This window comes from Nicotiana sylvestris, chromosome 8 (genome assembly GCF_000393655.2).
Source record: "Nicotiana sylvestris chromosome 8, ASM39365v2, whole genome shotgun sequence".
In the NCBI taxonomy this organism is placed as follows: Eukaryota; Viridiplantae; Streptophyta; class Magnoliopsida; order Solanales; family Solanaceae; genus Nicotiana; species Nicotiana sylvestris.
This window is the reverse complement of record NC_091064.1, coordinates 33,824,313-33,841,530: the sequence shown is the minus strand read 5'-3', so window position 1 is coordinate 33,841,530 and position 17,218 is coordinate 33,824,313.

Sequence of the window (17,218 nt, the reverse complement as noted above, 5' to 3'; positions counted from 1 at the left end):
GCGAGGTAGTTGTTTGGCGACTGCAGTTCTGCCTTCTCCTTCCTTATCTTCCTTGTAGTACATTTATTGGATTTTTCTCAAACTATGTAGTCTTGGTTATTTTAAATTGTTGTAGTATTTTGCTCATGACTTAGTGACACTCAAGGTCGGGCTTGTATTTCTTTCCGCGGGATTTTATTTTCTAGTTTTATCTTATTCGCCATCACGACTGGGCAGTTTTTGGGTATTGACATGTTGGTATTAGAGCCTAGGTTACATAGGTCTCACTAGTCATGAGCAGGTTTAGTAGAGTCTCGCGGATCAGTACGGAGACGTCTGTACTTCTCCTCGAAAGGCTGCAGAACCTTTAGGAAAAACTTCACATTCTTAAATTCTTGTCATGCAAATCTATTGATTCTGGTACTAAACTTCTGTTATTCTATTCTCTCATAGATGGTGAGGACACGTGCTACTGATCAGGATGGACGACCACCAGTACCACTAATTGGGGCCGCTAGAGGCCGAGGACGCGGTCGAGGTTGTGGTAGGGGCAGGGGTATAGCCTGTACAGCAGCTAAGGCAACACCTGCAGATCCATCTGCTGCCCCAGTTCATGAACAAGCTCCAATGGGGGATGCGCCAGCAGCACCAGCTCAGGCACCGACTGTGCCTATTGTTATTCCGGGTCTCCAGGAGACTTTGGCTCAGATTCTGACCATGTGCACCAGTCTTGCTCATGCAATCGCAGTTTCTACTATAACAACTACTTCTCAGGCCTGTGGAGGAACCTAGACTCCTGCCGCTCGTACACCCAAGCAGGTTGTTTAGGGACTCCAGACACCGGAGGCACCACCAGCCCAGCCGGTTGCACTTGCTCAAGATTTTGTGGTTCCAGTTATGCCTGATGACAAGCAGCATCGATTGGAGAGATTTGGCAGACTTCAGCTGCCGACCTTCAGTGGTGCAGAGGGCGAGGATGCCTTGGGTTTCTTGGATAAGTGTCAGAGGATGTTGTGTACAGCGGGTATTCTGGAGACTAGTGGGGTCTTATTTACTAATTTTTAATTTTCTAGAGCTGCCTTCACTTGGTGGGAGGCGTATGAGAGGCGTAGGCCTATTGGAGCACTGCCCCTTACCTGGCATCAGTTCTCCATTCTCTTCCTAGAGAAGTATGTACCGCATTCCCGCAGAAAGGAGCTACATAGGCAGTTCGAGCAGCTGCATCAGTGAGATATAATCGTATCACAGTATGAAATGAGATTCTCCGAGTTGGCCCGTCCTGCTATTTGGCTAGTTCCCACGGATAGGAAGAGGATTAAGAGGTTCGTTGGTGTCCTCAACTATCGACTACTGATTTTTCTGACCAGAGAGAGAGTATCTGGCGCTCCTTTTGAGGAGGTGGTTGATATTACTAGAGAGATAGAGTCAGTTCACCACCAGGAGCAGGATGATAGGGAGGCCAAGAGGTTTTGGGGATCTGGTAGCTTCAGTGGTGTTCCTTTGGGAGGTCAGTCTCAGCACGACAAAGGTTGTCCATTCATACATACTCAGCCAGCCCGTTCAGGTCACCGTGGTGGGACATCTGTCCATGGTTCCCACAGTTAACATCAGGGTCACTTGTCTCTCAGTGCTCTTCTAGCTCAGAGTTTGACTCAAGCACCATTAGTTCAGGGTTCATTTATGCCTGGTTCTTCTAGTGGGCATCCCAGTGCATGGGGCTCCCTTCAGTCCCCATCGCTATTTATCGGGAGAGGTTGCTTCGAGTGTGGAGATTTGGATCATATTAAGAGGTTCTATCCCTGCCTTATGGGAGGTTCATCCTAGTAGAAGAGTCAGCCTTTAGCTTCAGCACCAGTTACTTCCCCACCCGCCTAGTCAACTCGGTGTGGAGGTCAGTCAGCTAGGGGTCGCCCTAGAGGGGGAGGTCGATCAGGTGGTGGTCAGGCCCGTTTCTATGCCCTTCCAGCCAGACCAGATGTTATTGCTTCAGATGCTATGATTACAGGTATTATCTCAGTCTGCCACAGAGGTGCCTCTGTATTATTTGATCCCGTTTCCACTTTTTTCATATGCGTCATCATATTTTGCCCATTATTTGGATATGCTATGCGAGTTTCTTGTTTCATCAGTTTATGTATCTACTTCGATGGGCAATACTATTATTCTAGACTATGTATATCGATCGTGTGAAGTGACTATTGGGGGTTTGGATACCCGAGTGGATCTCTTGTTGCTTAGTATGGTTGATTTGATGTGATATTGGGCATGGATTGGTTATCTTTGTGTCGTGCTATTTTGGTCTAACATGCCAAGACAGTGACATTGGCTATGCCGGGGTTTCCACGGATTGAGTGGCGAGGTTCGATTGATTATGTTCCCAGTAGGGTGATTTCATTTCTGAAGGCCCAATAGATGGTTGAGAAGGGTTGTCTTTCATACTTAGCCTTTGTGAGGGATGTCAGCGCAGAGACTCCTAGTATTGATTTTGTTCCTATAGTGAGGGATTTTCTCGATGTGTTTCCTGCAAACCCGCCGGGCATGCCGACAGACATGGATATTGATTTTGGTACTGATTTGGTACCAAGCACTCAGCCTATTTCTATTCCACCGTATCGTATAGCACCGGTGGAGTTGAAGGAGTTGAAGGAGCAACTTCAGGAACTCCTTGATAAGGGGTTTATTCAGCCTAGTGTATCGCCGTCGGGTGCACCTGTCCTATTTGTGAAAAAGAAGGATGACTCTATGAGGATGTGCGTTGATTACAGACAGTTGAACAAAGTTGCAATCAAGAACAAGTATCCTTTGCCTTGTATTGCTGATTTATTTGACTAGCTTCAGGGAGCGAGGATGTTCTCCAAGATTGGTCTCCGTTTGGGTATCACTGGCTGAAGATCAGGGACTCGGATATTCTTAAGACAACTTTCAAGACCCGATAAGGTCATTTTGAGTTCCTTGTGATGTCTTTTGGACTGACCAATGCCCAACAGAGTTCATGCATTTGATGAACATCGTGTTTTGGCCTTATCTCGACTCGTTTGTCATTGTGTTCATTGATGATATTCTGGTGTACTTGCGTAGGCAGGAGGAGCACGCAGAGCATTTGAGAGTTGTGTTGCAGAGATTGAGGGAGGAGAAGCTTTATGCAAAGTCTCCAAGTGTGAGTTCTGGCTCAGTTCAGTAGCTTTCTTGGGGCACGTGATGTCCAGTGAGGGTATTCAGGTTGATCCAAAGAAGATAGAGGAGGTTCAGAGTAGGCCTAGATCGTCCTCAGCCATAGAGATTCATAGCTTTCTCGGTTTGGTGGGTTATTGCTGCAGGTTCGTCAAGGAATTTTCATCTATAGCATCACCCTTGACCAATTTGACTCAGAAGGGTGCTCCATTTATGTGGTCGAACGAGTGTGAGGTGAGCTTTCAGAAGCTCAAGACTGTCTTGACCACAACTCCAGTGTTAGTTTTGCCATCAGCTTTAGGTTCTTATACAATGTATTGTGATGCTACGAGAGTTGGTATTGGATGTGTTTTGATGTAGAAGGGTAGAGTGATTGCATATGCTTCTCGTCAGTTGAAGCCCCATGAGAAGAACTACCCTGTTCATGATTTGGAGTTGGCTGCCATTGTTCACGCATTGAAGATTTGGAGACATTATCTCTATGGTGTGTCTTGTGAGGTGTTTATTGATCATCGTAGCCTCCAACACTTGTTCAAGTAGAAGGATCTTAATTTGCGGCAGCGGAGATGGTTGGAGCTGCTAAAGGATTATGATATCACTATCTTGTACCATTGGGGGAAGGCCAATGTAGTGGACGATGATTTGAGTAGGAAGACGGTGAGTATGGGCAGTCTTGCATTTATTCCTGTTGGGAAAAGACCTCTTGCAGTGGATGTTCAGGCCTTGGCCAATCTGTTTATGAGGTTGGATATTTCGGAGCCTAGTCAGGTATTAGCTTGTGTGATTTCTCGGTCTTCCTTGTTTGATCGCATCAGAGAGCGCCAGTATGATGATCCTCATTTGCTTGTCCTTAAGGACAAAGTTCAGCACGATGATGGCAGAGATGTGACTATTGTTGATGATGGGGTATTGAGGAGGCAGGGCCGGATATGTGTGCCCAATGTAGATGGGCTTCGAGAGTTGATTCTAGAGAAGGCCCATAGCTCGTGGTATTCCATACATCCTGGTGCCGCGAAGATGTGCCAAGATTTGAGACAACATTACTGGTGGAGAAGAATGAATAAAGATATTGTAGGATTTGTAGCTTGGTGTCTTCATTGTCAGTAGGTAAAATATGAGTATCATAGACCAGGCGTCTTGCTTCAGCAGATAGATATTCCAGAGTGGAAGTGGGAGCGGATCACGATGGACTTTGTAGTTGGACTCCTACGGACTTTGAAGAAGTTCAATGCTATTTGGGTGATTGTGGAATGGCTGACCAAGTCCGACACTTCATTCCGGTGTGTACTACCTATTCTTCAGAGTGGTTAGCAAAGATTTACATCCGAGAAATTGTTCGTTTGCATGGTGTCCCAGTTTCCATCATTTCAGATAGAGGTACTTAGTTTACTTCACAGTTTTGGAGAGCTGTGCAACGAGAGTTAGGTGCTCAGGTTGAGTTGAGCACAACTTTTCATCCTCAGACGGACGGGCAGTCTGAGCGCACTATTCAGATATTGGAGGATATGTTGCGCGTGTGTGTCATTGATTTTGGAGGGTTGTGAGATCAGTTTCTACCGCTCGCAGAGTTTACTTATAACCACAGTTATCAATCGAGTATTTAGATGGATCCATATGAGGCTTTGTAAGGAAGATGGTGTAGATCTCTATTTGGTTGGTTTGAGCCGGGTGAGGCTCGACTTTTGGGTACAGACTGAGTGTAGTATGCTTTGGACAAGGTGAAGGTGATTCAGGAGTGGCTTCGTATAGCGCAGTCCAGACAAAAGAGTTATGCTGATAGGAAGGTCCGTGATGTGTCTTACATGGTTGGGGGATAAGGTTCTACTGAAGGTTTCACCCATGAAGGGTGTTATGAGATTTGGGAAAAGGGTAAATTGAGTCCCCAGTTCATTGGGCCTTTTAAGGTGCTTCGGTGGATTGGGGAGGTGGCTTATGAGCTTGCTTTGCCACCCATCTTGTCGATCATGCATCCAGTATTTCATGTTTCTATGCTCCGGAAGTATATTGGCAATCCGTCTCATGTTCTGGATTTCAGCACAGTTCAGTTGGATGGTGATTTGACTTATCATGTGGAGCCAGTGGCTATTTTGGAGTGTCAAGTTCGAAAGTTGAGATCAAAGGATATAACTTCAGTGAAAGTGCAATGGAGAGGTCAGCCCGTGGAGGAGGCTACCTGGGAGACCGAGCGGGAGATGCGGCGCAGATATCCTCACCTATTTGAGGCTTCAGGTATGTTTCTTGACTCGTTTGAGGACGAACGTTTGTTTAAGAGGGGGAAGATGTAATGACCCGGCCGGTCGTTTCATGAGTTACTGCTCCATTTCCCCCATTTCTGCTTCCTTATACCTTGTTCAGCTGTATTATGTGGTATCGGGTTAGTTGGTTTGAGTTCGGAGTGGTTTTGGGGAGGTTGGAGACACTTAGTCTCTTTTGAGTAAGCTTAAGTTTGAAAAGTCAACCGGACATTGACATATGTGAAAAAGGGCTTGGATGTGAATTCTAATGGCTCGGATAGCTTCGTTAGGTGATTTGGTACTTAGGAGTGTGTTCGGAATGTAATTTGGAGGTCCGTGGTAGATTTAGGCTTGAATTGGTGAAATTTAAATTTTGGCGCTTTTTGATTGGTAGTGGAAATTTTGATATCGGGGTCGGAATGGAATTCCGATTGTTGGAGTAGGTTCGTTGTATCATTTGGGATGTGTGTGCAAAATTTCAGGTCATTCAGAGGAGTTTTGATAGACTTTTTGATCATTTGCGGAATTCGGAAGTTTTGGAATCCTTATGCTTGAATCCGAGGGTGATTTGGCATTTCGGTGTTGTTTTGAGTGTTTTGAAGATTGGTATAAGTTTGAATAGTGGTATATGACTTGTTTGTACTTTTGGTTGAGGTCCCGGGGGCCTCGGGATGATTTCGGATGGTTATCGGGAAGTTTGGAAATTTGTTGGAGCAGCCTCAGCTGCTGAGTTTCTGTTATAACCGCACCTGCGAATTGGGGACCGCAGGTGCGAGCCGCAGTAGCGGAAAATTGACCGCAAAAGCGAAGGTCAACTATTTGGGCGAGCATGCAGATGCGGAAGGTATGTCGAACCTGCGATGCCGCAGATGCGGAAATTGGGTCGCAGGTGCGGTAAGGGAAATTAAATAAAAAACCGTAGAAGCAGTTGGTTAGTCGTAGAAACAGTCTTGCGATGCGGGAAATGGACCGCAGGTACGATATCGCTTGGTATAACATATAAATAGATGTCTTCACGAAATTTTGCTAAGTTTCACCATTTTTGAAGACGGGAAGAGAGCTAGAGCTGTGATTTTTCAAGGAAATCGAAGGGTTTCAGTTAGGTAAGCTTCTTAAGACTTATTATTTGTATTTATTGCCATTTTCCCATTGTTTAATCATGGTATTAGTGGAAAATAAAGGAGTAAAGTTGAGAGATTAAGGCTTGGAATTGGAGACTTTGATTTGAGGATTCGAGGGGTCGTTTATGGTCGGATTTTGATGTATTTGGTATGTATGAACTCGTGAGAGTGTAAGGATTCTAGTTTTGTGATTTTTATCGAAATCCGAGATGTGGGTCCGGGGGGTCGGGTTTGACCAATTTTGGGATTTTAGAATTAAATTGATAATTTTCGTATGGGTTTCATTCGTTTAGCATATATTGATGGTTATATACTGATTTTGGTTAGATTATGGGCATTTGGAGGCCAAATCGAGAGGAAAAGGCATCGCGGGCTAGAGTTTGGCTTGGCTTGAGGTAATTAACGCTTCTAAACTTGATTCTGAGGGTTCGAAACCCCAAACTATGTGTTCTATAATTACTATTGAGGTGACGCAAATGCCAAGTGACGGGTGTGTGGGCATGCATCATGAGAAATGCGGCCTGGATCATCCCATGGCACTGCTTAGTGACTCTTTCATGCTGATATTGGTGTTGTAATCATATGATTAAGTTAATGAGCTGCAAATCATGCTAACTATCATGTTAAGGCTTCACGCCAACACTATTGAGACCCTAGAGGTTGTTTCTTGCTGTCATGTCATTAGCTTCATTTATATTCTATACTCAATACTGTTCATGCATATTATATCATGCCTCAGTATCGATTCTTGATATTTGACATATCATATCATTGTTCGGGCAAGTATCATGACATTTTGAGCCCGTGTGTGTGAGACTGGAGAGTATTGACCGAGTGAGGCCGAGAGCCTGATATTGATTGACAGTATGGGATCAGGCTGCACGCCGTAGCGAGATATTGACCATAGTTTGGACTTGTTACTTACTGAGTTGGTGTACTCACATTACCCCCTGCACCCCTATGTGCAGATCCATGTATCTCGGGGCATGGTAGCGGTTGCTGATCTTACCAGTTGGAGACTTTTCTCTGGAGATTGCGAGGTAGCTGTTTAGCGACCGCAGTTCTGCCTTCTCCTTCCTTATCTTCCTTGTAGTACATTTATTGGATTTTTCTCAGACTATGTAGTCTTGGTTATTTTAAATGGTTGTAGTATTTTGCTCATGACTTAGTGACACCCGAGGTCGGGCTTGTATTTCTTTCTGCGGGATTTGATTTTATACTTTTATCTTATTGGATTTCTGTTAAAAACATGATTTTTCTTAAGTTTTAATTAAAAAATGGAGTAAATGGGTAATAGTTGGCTGGCCTAGTATCACGATAGGTGCCATCATGAATGGGCAGTTTTTGGGTTGTGACAGAAACTAGAGCATAAGGAAAAGAACAGACAATAGTCGTATTCAACAGAGTGCTGTCATTTATCATCTCGAGGGTCGTACCCTCAACCTCAGAACAAAGAGGATCGAGGGAAAAGACTGCTTCCTTAGTATTTACAAGAAGATTACCATCCTTTGGGGTCATAATAGTTTTGGAGCCCCCTTCCAACCTCACCTCGAGTTGAGTAAGTCTCTCATCAATCATCCTCAACTCGTCCAGATCCATATTGGAGTCAGATCCGACGCCCTCTTCAGCAACGGCCTTCTCTCTACCATCAGCAGAAGAAGGAACATCCATTGTGGCCATAGAAGACGAGGCCTCCTCTTGTCTAAGAAGTGCGAGGCCTTTTTCATGCATCCCTCTCTCAACCGTCTCCCCCGCAGGACGCATCGATGCATTCATGTTCATCTCCTCCAAGTGCGGGACCTTAGAGCCCACCTCCATGCTCTCTTCAACATGCATTGTGGCCATCTCTCGAAGAATGAAGTCACCTTCTTTCAGGCCGACGACTACTGGCCTTTCTCCTCCCCCATCCACGGCTCTCCTCTTACGAGGCATTAGATTACTGTCCTCAGGAGAGATATCATCATCTTTGTCACGACCCAAACGGATGGGCTGCGACGGCCACCGGTACCTTACTCAACCGAATACCAACATAACGTATCTTTTCGCATCATGATATCAAAATTAAATGAGATAGAAAGGCTGACATAGGATGACTAGAATAAAACATGTAATACCAACTTATACATAAGACATATGGGCCTATAAGACCAAAATGATTACTCATACCCTAAACATAGGCCGACAAGGCCATACAATATTTTATGTACATGATAAATGTCTACAAGCCTCTAAGAGTACATAATCGTCATAAGGTCGGGACAGGGCCATGACATACCAGTCAATACGTGTCCAATGCATACTGACCAAATAGGAAATTTTGGAGCAAATGGAGCGCACCAACACCTTCCGCTGAGCTGATAGCTTACTTGGCAGACTCTCGACTTATTTATCGGGACCTGCGGGTATGAAATGCAGTGTCCCTAGGCAAAAGGGATGTCAGTACAAATAATTTACCGAGTATGTAAGGAATGAAAATAGGTAAATAATAGACATGAGAGAAACATGGAGTAGAAGGCTCAACATGTATATCTGAATAGCTCTGTGAACCATTTAAATTATAATGTCATGCAAATGCATATAAATGTCATACCATGCATGGGTATATGCGTTCGTAACATCATCAAGCCTCTGAGGGCATCCCATATTATCATCTCGGCCACTGTAGACAAATTATCAACGTATACCAGCTGATCAGGTGGTGGTACATGTATAACACCGTAACCTTTTCCCATATACCATATACATATATATATATATATACGTGTATATAACACCATCTGGTCATGGGTAAATTTAGTTGAATGCAATGCATGAGAAGTACGTCAATAAAATCCCTCGGAATATTATAAGACCATTATGCCTTTGATTAATATCATGAAGTAAACTTTTTTCAACTTATGTATTTTACTAAGACCCATGAATAGAAGATGTAATAATAAGACACATGGGAATTCAAGAATATAAGCACCTCTAATACTTCTATGAATAGAGTCATTTATGGAAATTGTGCATTTTCTCGTTTCGTTTGTATCGTATGGATTATGCCAAAAGGATATAAGGGATGTCCTTAACATACCTGGGCTGATTCTCTTGACAATCCCTCTACCACACGTCTTTTAGGAAGAACACATAATGGCAGATTGAAGTATGAGAAAATCCGTATGATATTCTTGAGAAATATTGCACCGTACTCCCTTAGAATCGCAAAATCCCGTTGCTATTATGCTAAGAAGTCTCATAGGAATTCTTGTTAAAGTGACTCACGTTACTATGAAGATAGATAGATATAATCTCCCATTTAAAAATTCATAATTATCCAATTATCCACATAATTAAGATTTATCTCAAATTACTTAAAATACTATTCACTTTTAACACACTTTATACACCTCACTATTATGGTCATGTGGTACCTTTTTATGACACAAGTCCATAAATACCGAGTAGTATAGCTCGGACCGTATTTTATCCCAAATTGTCAAACTTCGACGGAACTCATTTTCATCGATTCGCTTACCCTTTCACCTTCACGAATTTACTCATAACTTGTTTCAAATAGCATAACACTTATAATCTTCAAATAATCTTGTCCTTGAACTGATGTCAGTTATCTTACAACAAATTCAACGTACAATACTACAGGGTGCAACATCGCCGTAATTTAATACTGCGGAGCGTAACATTAACGTAATAATGTAAGGCATAGCATCATCATAATATAATACCGCGAGGCATAACATCATCGTAATATAATACTGCGGGGCGTAATATCGATGTAAAACTGTGGGGCGTAACATCATTCCCCCCATTGGAACATTCATCCTCGAATGTTGACTAATGCACTTATCATTCTCATAACCCATAGCTCGTGTGAATACTTAAATATTCTCCTTGCCATTTAGGCGATATTTCTTTCAATAAATCCAAAGGCCAGGGCATTCCTCCCTTTAAGCCTCTTTCTCTCATCATGACTTGTAGTTGGAATCCTCCCAATCTCGTAACTGTTGCTACCTTCTATCATGCAGCCTGTATGACTCTAACTTGGTATGTGCACCTATGCGACGCTTTTCTCCTCTTTCCTCCAGCATTTAGCCAATCTCTAGGCCTTACTTTGTGAACATCAACAAAATTATGTCAAGCTATCCCTCTAGGCGTCATTAGCTTTACTACATGTAAGTAGGCCATACTATATCATAACACATCCTTTGATTTATCGTTACTGAGGTCTGCGACCAAACTCCAGGTTACTCTTGTTACTTATCTCATATTCATAAAGCTAAGTCTTTTAACACTTCTTCATTACTGTTCATCTTAAGAATGATGGCCTAATCTCATCTTATACATTGTAACTTTTATCCATCCATTGTTGATTCACCTTAATGTTGATCTTAATTTACCACTGATAACTTGTCTTCTTATGTAACACTGCCACTAAGGCTCACGTCTCATCAGGGAACATCTGGAATAATTTCTATAATCGTATTTCATAGTATCCAAATGTGATTCACCTTATGGGGGGGGATGGGGGAAGGGGAGGGGTATTCTAATCCCGTTCCATCCTCGAAACCTTTTTTTTCAAATAATTATTCAATTAAAGGCACAAACGTCATCCTTTATCTGTCACAATTGCACCCTCATTTTATTAGCAGGGCAGCATTCCATCTCTTCTAAATGCTACTAGTCTTAGACTCCTTTGAGTTCATGCAGGCTATACTGAGATTTATATAACTTAAAGAAACCATCAGCTCTCTCATTTTTGTGGGCTTAATCCTGAGGACTTATCCATTCTCCTCACCTTCTCACTCGCCCTTTCTTATCCTTACTCCTGTCGTCTTAAAACCTTGTCGCTCTACCATGCTTTAGCTTGCGATTTACACATATTCATTTATTCTACTCGCAACCTTCCTTCAACTTGCTTGCACCAAGATGTTATTCTGAAACATCAAGCGAGACATCACATCGTCTCAAACTTCTCTTTACTTCCTTAACTAGACATCTTGATACCAAGAAACCATAGACTAGAAGGTATGCCGCTAACGATGCCGCTATCATTCCTGGATACGGAATCCCCGCACTTCTAGACTTTTACCCGAAGTATGAACTATTTGCATCCTTCTGCATTTGAGTATATCGTACGTTGTTCACCTTTACCTTACTTACCTTAAAATCTCGCATCACATTTTTTATATTTTTCTTGATCTCACTTCCACATAAGTATAATTCACATCTACAACCTGAAGCTCTATTATAATACTTGCACCTGTGGTGCATACACAATCTGATGAGAGCTTCATACTGACTTCTTATGAGGCTGGTACTTCTTCTAACTGGATATTGTAGATCCGTTGTAGAATATGGTTGTTGTACCTTCTCTCTTGTACCTTTGATATTAAAAGTGATTCTGCAGTGTTCTCAATCACGATTTCCATAATTTTTCTAGGTCCAATAATCAAACTCTTGAAATACTTAGTTAATGTAACTTTTTAGTTTCCTCTTCCCTCTAATAAAACTTTATGTAGGCTTAAACTATCTTCCAATTTGCGGCTCATGGCATTAGTTATTACTTCAGCCTTTCATGGATGATATAGAATATCCATGATACAATCTTTTAATAATTCAATCCTTTGTCTATGACCTGGTCTAAATTCTATCTTTTAACTTATACCGGAATCTTCTACGGATGTGTGATTGTCAACATATATGTTGCATGGATATTACTCCGAAATCTTAAGTGTGTTCATAACGTAACTAACTCTGGATCATTGATCGAATAATTCCTTTCGTTCCTTCTCAGCTTTCTTTAAATGTAAGCAATTACTTTTCCTGGTCTTCCTACCCCCTTGTTGTGTGCATACTTAGCTTACCTTAGTGCCCACACATATATGAATTGCATATAACTCATATGATTTTGAATATCACTTTTAATTTTACTTCCCGTTCACTGGCCACGGTAGGTGCCACTTTCTTATGGAGTGCATTCAATGTTGTTGTGAGACTGTTGTTATAAGACCATTTCCTCTTTAGGTCATTAAGCCTTGGTTGATGCCTTCTTCCTTATTTCCTCAGCTAGTCTTTCATTGTAGTACCTAAGGAGGACCCTCTGACTCTTGTAAAACTGCGAGCTTATTACATCACATACTCGACGAATATTTTGATGTCCTTCCTCGCCTATAATTATCTGTAGTTACTTACCTCCATGACCTTGTTCTTGTAGGGTTGCTTTTGAATAGATATTTTGACTGTCTTCCTAGTGGCATTCTATTTTATTTTTTAACACTCATACGGAACCTTTAACTACCCCAACTCCTGTGTGAATATATCTCAAGTATTACAATGTCATAACTACAAGGCTGAATTCACTATACTGGGTTTTGCTATGTTTATCTTGTACGATCTATTAATTTGTCTGTATCCTCTTGTCTAGCCATAACTAGTCTCCTCCTGAACCCTTACTTCCTCTCCTTGACATCGTGTTTGCATAATGTTCTGGAATCGTAACATATTTGTAGGCTTTGAATAAGTGCAATCTCATCCCTTTTCCATTTTTATCGCATTCTTCCTTTACCATTCCATAATTACTAGAACCACTTAATTCTGACTTAATGCCACATCACTCCATATTTGGAGCCACAAAAATCTACTTATAGATGTTTTACCTCTTCATCTTTGGCGACTTTTCACATCATCGATGACCCTTACTTGCTTTGCGGTAACCCTTATGTACCAAGGATAACAAAATTCCTTACCTACGAGGGTGACACTTAATGTAGCTGGCACACATAATCCCTTAAGATTAACTTTGCTCACATTACTAGCTTCAGGGAAGCATCTTCCTGAATGACCTTTAAGGGTTATTCTTCTGTCATCTATTCTTTTATCGCCGGAAAGCACTCTGAAATTCTCATGATGCCGACTATTATCAAATCACTCAGTCCCCAATTTAGTTTATCTTGTTCACCAGCCCATACTGATTTCCATTTCACTGGGGTCTAACCTTTCCTCTTGGTAATCGCGTTAGAGTAGCAAACTTATTTCTCAAAATAAGGATATGACTATATGGCCTCTACTCTTTTGTTGTCTTAAGGCCTGTCACCTCTCGTCTCTTCCTTCATTTGACCATAGATTCTGTAATACTCTACCATTGTCATCCATGTATCACATCTTACTCATAATGCTTCATTATGTCTCTTCTTACTTCCTGCCTAACATTTCTATCTATCACTTTATTCTAAAAACTTTAACAAGACATCCTTTTCCCTTAGATCCCCTTGCTCTATCTACCGTCTTTTCGGGTTGCCTAACATTCTTTCTCTACTACAGACGGGAGCCACACTAGGGTAATATTTATCCTTTTAAGGCTTCCAGTGCCTATCTTTGTAGTACTCATATCTAGCTGTATTATTTTAGAGTGCACCATCTATGTGTCTCACAAGGAGATCTATTAGCACATTTGCAATAAACTTCGGAAATGTCAACTAACAGAATCAATCCATTCACTATTTTGGGTCACTTAACCCCAGCCGGATCCTAATATCCGTCCTTTTCTTATACTACTTCTGTTAACCCCGATAGGGCATAAATGAGATAGGTATGGCCAATTGTATATACCTCTATTATTATTGAAGGTAACTCAAAATGCTTATATCTGTAAGTAATGATAATCTTCACTAGCTGAGTACCTCATACCTTTCTTCATCTTGCTTTTTTTACTTGCTGAAACTTGTATCTACCTTCTGATTCTTTTGTTGCTTTTACCATATGGATGGATAGATATTCATGCCTTAGGAATCCTTATCCAGAAGCTCACACGTCATAGTACACACATGAGCTGCTGGAGACCATACATTTACTCATCATAAGCATGATGCAAAATCGAGTTCCTCTGACTCAACTCTTCCATAGCTGCATTCAATCCCTTACGTTGTCTTTTTAGATATAGGCATCATCATATTTTGAATGAGATAGAGTTTAGGAAATTGAGCTCTTACAACTAAGCCCTACCACACGATCTAGAGTAAGAAGAAAGAGTGACAGTCCTAAATGACTTGTAGCCTCCTGCTTATAAGTGTTGTGCACAACACACCCATAAACAAGACTCTACTAGACACGACTTGTAGACTCCCTAGGATAGAACTACTCTCATGCCACTTTGGCATGACCTAAACTGATGGACCGCGATGGGCAGACAGTACCTTACTCAACCGAATACCAACATAATGTATCTTTTCGTATCATGTTATCAAAAGTAAATGAGACAGAAAGGCTGCCATAGGATGACTAGAATAAAACATGTAATACCAACTTATACATAAGACATACCGGCCAATAAGTCCAAAATGATCACTCGTATACTAAATATAGGCCGACAAGGCCATACAATCGTTTACGTACATGACATATGTCTACAATCCTCTAAAAGTACATAATCGTCATAAGGTCGGGACAGGGCCCCAACATAACAGTCAATACGTGTCAAATGCATACTGACCAAATAGGTAACTATGGAGCAAATGGATCGCACCAACACCTTCCACTGAGCTGATATCTTACTTGGAGGAATCTCGACTTGTCTATCGGGACCTGCTGGCATAAAAGGCAGCGGCCCTAGGCAAAAGGGACGTTAGTACAGATAATGTACCGAGTATGTAAGGAATGAAAATAAGTAGACAATAGACATGAGAGAAACATGGAGTAAAATGCTCAACATGTATATCGGAATAGATCTGTGAACCATTTAAATTATAATGTTATGCATATGCGTATAAATGTCATACCATGCATGTTTATACGCGTTCATAGCATCATTAAGTCTCTGAGGGCATCCTATCATATCATCTCGGCCACTATGGGCAAATCATCAACGTATACCAGCTGATCATGAAGTAAACTTTTTATAATGTAAATGAATGCAATAATCAGAATATGGTTGTTATACCATCTCTCTTGTACCTTTGATATTAAAAGTGATTCTGCAGTATTCTCAATCACGATTTCTATAATTTTTCTGGGTCCAATAATCAGACTCTTGAAATACTTAGTTAATGTAACTTTTTAGTTTCATCTTCCCTCTAATAAACCTTTATGTAGGCTTAAATTATCTTCCAATCTATGTCTCATGGCATTAGTTATTACTTTAGCCTTTCATGGGTGCTATGGAATATCCATGATATAATCTTTTAACAATTCAATCCTATGTCTATGACCCGGTCTCAATTCTTTCTTTTAACTTATACCAGAATATTCTACGGCAATATGATTGTCAACATATGTGATTCATGGATAATACTCTAAAATATTAAGTGTGTTCATAACTTAACTAACTCTAGATCATTGATCGAATAATTCATTTCGTTCCTTCTCAGCTTTCTTTAAATGTAAGCAATTACTTTTCCTGGTCTTCCTACCCCCTTGTTGTGTGAATACTTAGCTTACCTTAGTGCCCACACATATTGGAATTCTATACAACTCGTATGATCTTGAATATCACTTTTGATTTTACTTCTCGTTCACTGACCATGGTAGGTGCCACTTTCTTATGGAATGCATTCAATGTTATTGTGAGACTGTTGTTATAAGACCATTTCCTCTTTAGGTCACTAAGCTTAGGTTGAAGCATTCTTCCTTATTTCCTTAGCTAGTTTTTCATTGTAGTACTTAAGGAGGACCCTCTGACTCTTGTAAAGCTGCGAGCTATTACATCGCATACTCGACGGAATTTTGATGTCCTTCCTCGCCTATAATTATCCGTAGTTACTTACCTCCATGTCTTTGTGCTTGTAGGGTTGCTTCCAAACTGATATTTTGACTGTCCTCCTAGTGGCATTCTCTTTTATTTTCGTAACACTCATACGGTACCTTTAACTACCCCAACTCCTGTCTGAATAGATCTCAAGTATTATAATGTCATAACCACGAGGATGAATTCAATATAATGGGTTTTACTATATTTATCTTGCATGATATGTTGATTTTTTTGTATCCTCTTGTCTAGCCATAACTAGGCTCTTCAGAAATCAACTACTAACTACTCGTTGGCCCATTTTCATATCAATATTTTGTGTAATCTTTCCTTGGTTGTTTCCTTTATCTTAACTTACATCTCGCACTGACTCTTTATTTATCAATAACATCCCTGGCAGGAAACCTTACTTCCTCTCTTTGACATCGTGTTTGTATAATGTTCTGGAATCGTAGCATATCTATAGGCTTTGGATAAGTGCAATCTCATCCCTTTTCCATTTTTATTGCATTTTTCTTTTACCATTCCATAATACTAGAACCACTTAATTCTGACTTAATACCACATCACTCCATATTCTCCCCCTTTTGGAATGTACTAAGATTTGGAGCTACGACAATCTACGTATAGATGTTTTACCTCTTCATCTTTGGAGTCTTTCCACATCGTCGATGACCCTTACTCACTTTACGGTAACCCTTCTGTAGCAAGGATGAAAAAATTCCTTACCCACGAGGGTGACACTTAATGTAGCTGGCACACATAGTCCCTTAAGTTTAACCTTTCTCATATTTCTTGCTTTAGGGAAGCATCTTCCTGAATGACCTTTAAAGGTTATTCTTCTGTCGTCCATTCTTTTATCGCCGGAACGCACTCTGAAATTCTCATGATGCCGACTATTATAAAATCACTCAGTCCCCAATTTAGTTTATCTTGTTTACTAGCCCATACTGATTTCTATTACTCTGTGGTCT